This window comes from Mesoplodon mirus, assembly GCF_964341445.2.
Source record: "Mesoplodon mirus genome assembly, chromosome: 19".
Taxonomy (NCBI): Eukaryota; Metazoa; Chordata; class Mammalia; order Artiodactyla; family Ziphiidae; genus Mesoplodon; species Mesoplodon mirus.
The window spans coordinates 60,003,441-60,009,740 of NC_138995.1; positions in this window are offsets into that span (position 1 = coordinate 60,003,441).

A 6,300-nucleotide genomic window follows, 5' to 3' on the forward strand; every position below is an offset into this window, starting at 1 on the left:
TTGGTGCTCTCTCTGATGTGACCTTTCAGCATGCAGTGACTCTTGTCTCTCATGACCTGTGAGTATAACAAACTTTTTTTTCCCTGTACCTATTCTGAGTCCCTTCTTGTGGTCTCACCCGACTGACCATCACCTAAAAGAACACAAAACAATTATTCTAGATTTTTATGTAAACAGTCATATCATCCTTGGGCTTCCCTCGTGGCGCAGTGGTTGAGAGTCCGCCTGCCGATGCAGGGGACACGGGTTCATGCCCCGGTCCGGGAGGATCCCACATGCCGCGGAGTGGCTGGGCCCGTGAGCCATGGCCACTGAGCCTGTGCGTCCGGAGCCTGTGCTCTGCAACGGGAGAGGCCACAACAGTGAGAGGCCCGTGTACCACAAAACAACAACAACAAAAAACCCCCCAAAAAGTCATATCATCCTTAAATAGTGAATTTTCCCCATCATTTCACATTTTAAAATCTTTATTTTTCTACCAATTGCACTGGTGAGAACTTCTGTCCAATGTTGAAAGAAGTGATGATGCAGCATTCTAGCCTTCTTCCTGATTTCAAAGTTTCTCCTTTAAGTATGATGTTCACCAAAGATTTTTATAAATTCCCTTTATCAACTTTAGTCATGCCTATGTGATTAAGCCTCCATTAAAAAAATCCATAAACCACAGAGAGCTTCTGGGTAGCTGAACAACACATCCAAGTGCCAGGAGGGTGGTGCCCTCCATCTCCACAGCGACAGAAGCTCCGGCATTTATCTGCACGTCACCCTTAGCCAGACCTAAGCTGCTGCTGATGTCTTCACTTAGCCTCATTGCCCTTTTGAGGACACAAGGAAGTTCTGACTGTTTTGGAGTTCAGAGGTCTGTACAGCAAAGAACATATTCCCTGGGCAATGAAAAGAGCCTCTGGCAGGGAGGACTCCAAGGATGCCTCTGGCATCAGGGGGGATTCTGAAACATCATTGTCATACTTCCTTCAGTTCTTCAGAGATGGTTTTTTTTAGTTCCTCAAACATATTTATAATAGCTGATTTAACGTCTTCCTGTAGTAATGACATATGAGACCCCTCCGATAGCGTCTATGGATTCCTTTTTCTTCCTGTGTGAAGGCCATACTTTCCTGTTCTTTGTGTCTCACTTTTTTGCCAAAGCGAGACGTCTTAGAAAATACAGTGTTGTTCCTTTCGGTATCCGATGCCCCTTCTCCTCAGAATTCGTTGCTATTGCTGTTACTGTTCTTGCAGTTTGTTCAGTGACATTCCTGGTCTGTTTCCCTTGCAGGGTGCAGTCTCTGAAGTCTCTGCCTGCTTAGCTTCCTTAGTTGTCCTGAGTCAGTGAGGCCTTCACCTTTTGCCAAGGGTAGTTTGTGCCTTAATGCTCCACTACTTTATTTTTTCTTTTTTATTATTATTATATTATTATTTTAATTTTTATTTATTTATTTATTTATTTTGTGGTACGCGGGCCTCTCACTGTCGTGGCCTCTCCCGTTGCGGAGCACAGGCTCTGGATGCGCAGGCTCAGTGGCCATGGCTCACGGGCCCAGCCGCTCCACGGCATGTGGGATCCTCCCAGACCGGGGCACGAACCCGCGTCCCCTGCATCGGCAGGCGGACTCCCGACCACTGTGCCACCAGGGAAGCCCTTTTTTTATTATTTTTAAAGATTTAACTATAGTTGATTTACAATATTGTGTTAGTGTCAGGTGTACAGCTTCAGATTATTTTCCATTATGTTATTACAAGATGTGGAATATAGTTCCCTGTGCTCTACAGTAAATCCTTGTGTTTATCTACTTTCTATGTGGTCAGGTATATCTGTTCGTCCCATACTCCTAATGTATTCCCCAACCCCTCCCTCTACTACTACTTCGATGCTTAGGCAGTTTACAAGTCTGTCCTAGCCTTCTCTTCCTGCTGCAGGATTTCAAGGTCAGCCAGAGGTGAATTATCAGTGATCGTCAGGTCTTTTCTGGGCATGTACATATCGCTGTGTAGGTGTGTGGCCTCTTAGAGCCTCAGGAATGTGTCAGAGTGTTTAACAGCTCCTTATGAATATCTTATTCTTCAGACATTCCTTTTTAAAATTTTGGCTGAGCTAATGTTTTCCCCAACTGGTTTTGCGGCCTTAAGCTACCACAGTGTTAAACAATTGAGACTGGTTTTTGACAAATGGTTTTCATGGCTACTGTAGCAGTGAGGTTGCTGTTTTTCTAAAGCTAGTGCAGAACTGGGGAGGGGGGATGGGAGTAAACAAAGTTAGAACTCCACAAACCCTACTGTTTTTACTGAGGTTCAACATTTTTTCTTGACTAAAAATGCTCTTCAGGTTGTTTGTACGCCCTTTGGTTCATTTCTAGAGTCGTAAAAGAGTTGACTTTAATCATTTTTCCAATATTTGAAAAAAATTTAAAATATCTTTATTGGAGTATAATTGCTTTACAGTGTTGTGTTAGTTTCTGCTGTGCAACAAAGTGAATCAGCTATACATATACATACATCCCCATATCCCCTCCCTCTTGCGTCTCCCTCCCACCCTCCCTATCCCTCCCACCCCTCTGGGTCACAAAACATCGAGCTGATCTTCATCTCCCTGTGCTATGCAGCTGCTTCCCACTAGCCATCCATTTTACATTTGGTAGTGTATATACGTCCATGATACTTTCTCACTTCATCCCAGCTTCCCCTTCCCCCTCTGTGTCCGCGAGTCCATTCTCTATGTCTGTGTTTTTATTCCTGCCCTGCCACTAGGTTCATCAGTACCGTATTTTTTAGATTTCATATATATGCGTTAGCATACGGTATTTGTTTTTCTCTTTCTGACTTACTTCACTCTGTATGACAGACTCTAGGTCCATCCACCTCACTACAAATAACTCAATTTCGTTTCTTTTTATGGCTGAGTAATATTCCATTGTATATATGTGCCACATTTCTTTATCCATTCATCTGTCGATGGACACTTAGGTTGCTTCCATGTCCTGGCTACTGTAAATAGAGCTGCATTTTTCCAGTATTTATGTTGCTTTCATAAAACAGTGGGTTTACACAGGTCCTCTGCTATTTTGGAAGTCCTGCCTCCTCACCATTTAGTTCTGCACAATAATCTAATAGGATACAATTTATTAATTTTATAGGTAAATACCCTAAGTCTTATAATAAGCTGCTTCCCGTGAGTTATAATTATTGTTGGCACACAAAGCCAGCACTGCTTATCAATATACAATATTGCATCCGATTTAATAATTGCCCTAATAAACCATTAAACTTATGATATATCCCAAAATTATTTCTGTCCAACTTCACTTCCATCCTTCCGTCAATGACTTCAAAGGAAGAACAATCACAAAGCATCAAGATAACACTAACACTTATGCACTATTGTATTTATTTGTTTGTCTGCCTTCTGAGTGAAGCTGGAAGCCTCCACACGGCTTAGTCAGTGTCGTCCAAATCTTTCCATCATCAGTATCTTGGGTGTATGTCTGTCATGTGCTGGACATCCATATATCCTTGCTTGAATAAGTGATTAACCAGAAGATTTGAAGAAAAGAGAAAGTGTTGTGAATGGGCTATTAGTCACGTGGGATTTTTTTTTTTCACCATTTAAGAGCAGAATCTTGGCGCTTGGAGATCCTGAAGGAACAATATCAGGGGGCTGAGGGTGGGATAACATGCTGCCAGAAAGGTAGCGGTGTGTTGCACCCAGAGGTGAGATTGGGAAAAAAAACATTACAGATTATAAGGATAGAATGGGTGAAGTAAAACAGAATGAAGGTGATTGCTAGAAGCAGGACAGTTTGAGTGGCTTTTGCCTCAGGAGAGAATCTATGAGAGTTTCTGAGAGTGTGAATATGGTTCACTCGCTGGTGGTGTCTATGTAGAAGGCCCATGTAAACACTGGCCCCATTCATGAGTCTCATGAACACAACATCTGGCAAAGTCATGATAATTGTGAATTTTGCGGCACTAGACATTTCAGGATTTTTTTTTTTTTTTTTTTTTTTTTTTTTTTGCTGTACACGGGCCTCTCACTGTTGTGGCCTCTCCCGTTGTGGAGCACGGGCTCCGGACACGCAGGCTCAGCAGCCATGGCTCACGGGCCCAGCCGCTCCACGGCATGTGGGATCTTCCCGGACCGGGGCACGAACCCACGTCCCCTGCATTGGCAGGCGGACTCTCAACCACTGCGCCACCAGGGAAGCCCCTACCCTAATTCTTGAGTCCCTACTATGGGTAATGATACAATTCACAGAGTTCCACCTCCTCTTTTTTTCCTTCCACTGCCCAGAGTTAACCACAGACTTGATGTTTCTTTTTATACTTTACATGTATGTGAAATAAAATTCACACTTTATGGCACGACAAGAAAATTTTATTTATTTTATATTTTTATTTTTTGGCCATGCCACGCGGCCTATGGGACTTTAGTTCCCCAACCAGGGATCAAATCTGGGCCCTCGGCAGTGAGAGTGCAGAGTCCTAACCACAGGACTGCCAGGGAATGCCCAAGAAAATTTAAACATATAAAAATGTTCTCTGCCCTGTGGCCTCCCCTCTCCCCGCACTGTGCATTGTGTATCTGCATTAGGCACTGACCAAACCTGCCCCATCAGGAGAAATACCTGCTCAACCATAAAGAGCAACATCCTCCGAGCATCAACAAGACAACTCCTAGATCTTCCATTTCTTCCTTAGATCAACTAATTTTTCGTTGACATGTACTTAGTCTTCTATTTCTTTATAAGTCAGTTTAGATTATATCTACCTCCCTCCCTAGACTAAAATGATGAGATCAATGTTCCTATATTACCGTTTACCTTCTTTTCCCATTTCTCTCCCAATTTTTTTACTTTTATAATTTTTTTAAAATTGAAGTATAGTTGATTTACAATGTTAATTTCTGATGTACGGCAAAGTGATTCAGTTATACATATACGTTATTTTTTATATTCTTTTCCATTATGGTTTTATCACAGGATATTGAATATATTTCCCTGAGTTATACAGTAGGACCTTATGTTTATCCATCCTATATATAATAGTTTGCGTCTGCTAACCCCAACCTCCCACTCCATCCCTCCCCCTTGGCAACCACAAGTCTGTTCTCTGTGACTCTGTTCCTGTTTCGTAGGTAGGTTCATTTGTGTCATATTTTAGATTCCACATATAAGTGATATCATATGGTATTTGCCTTTCTGACTTACTTCACTTAGCATGATAATCTCTAGGTCCATCCATGTTGCTGCAAATGGCATTTTTTTTTAATGGCTAAGTAGTATTCAGTTTTATATTTTCTATAGTCATTGTTTTTAGCACTTACATTAGGCTCTGTCAATAAATTCCCATAATCTACTAAAGGCTTATATCTATGGTTAAACGGATTCGTTGCTTATTCACAGTTCTTTTGCCATTGCTTGTCTCTTACAGATACAATTCATGTTTTAGTAATTTCTTCAAGAAGTTCATGCATATTCTTGGATGTTCAACAATGTTTATTTGCATCTTGGTTCTTAAAAGACTTATTTATTGGAGGCGAACCATTACCTTTGTTATACTGAGCCTTCTCATTTAATAGACAATCTACTTCCTTTATTTTGGTCATCTTAAAGGTCTTTCAATAAAGTGATATAAATCTTTCAAATTCTCTCGTAATTTTTATTGTGAATAGAGAACTTTTCAAAAGTGTTCTGATTATCGCTAGTGCCTAGCACTCCACTGAAGTTGCATATTGACCAAGCATCTAGAGAATGCTACTAGATTCATTTTTTTTCTTTTTTCTTGAAGTATAGTTGATTTACAATGTTGAGTTAATTTCTGCTGTACAGCACAGTGATTCAGTTATATATATATATATATATATATATATATATATATTTGCATGTATACACACACACACACACACACACATATACACACACATTCTTTTTTTATGTTCTTTTCCATTATGGTTTATCACAGGATATTGAATATAGTTGCCTGTGCTATATGGTGGACTCTCATTATTTTACGTGGTTGTCTGTGGGTTCTCCTCTTTCCACATAGGCAGTCACATCATCTGCAAATAATGACAATTTTATTCCCAATTTTTACACCCTTTAGTTATTACTGTCATGCTGTGCTGCTTAAGACCTCCAGCAGAGTGTTAAGCAGGAATCGAGGCAGCAGACTTGTACCTCAGTGGTGAACAACTAGGGAACAGCTTCAAAGGTTCCTCATTAAATATGATGTTAGCTATAAAGTTCTGGTAGCTAATATCTATTAAGTGAAAGAAGATATATTTACACCGGTTTTGCTGAGGTT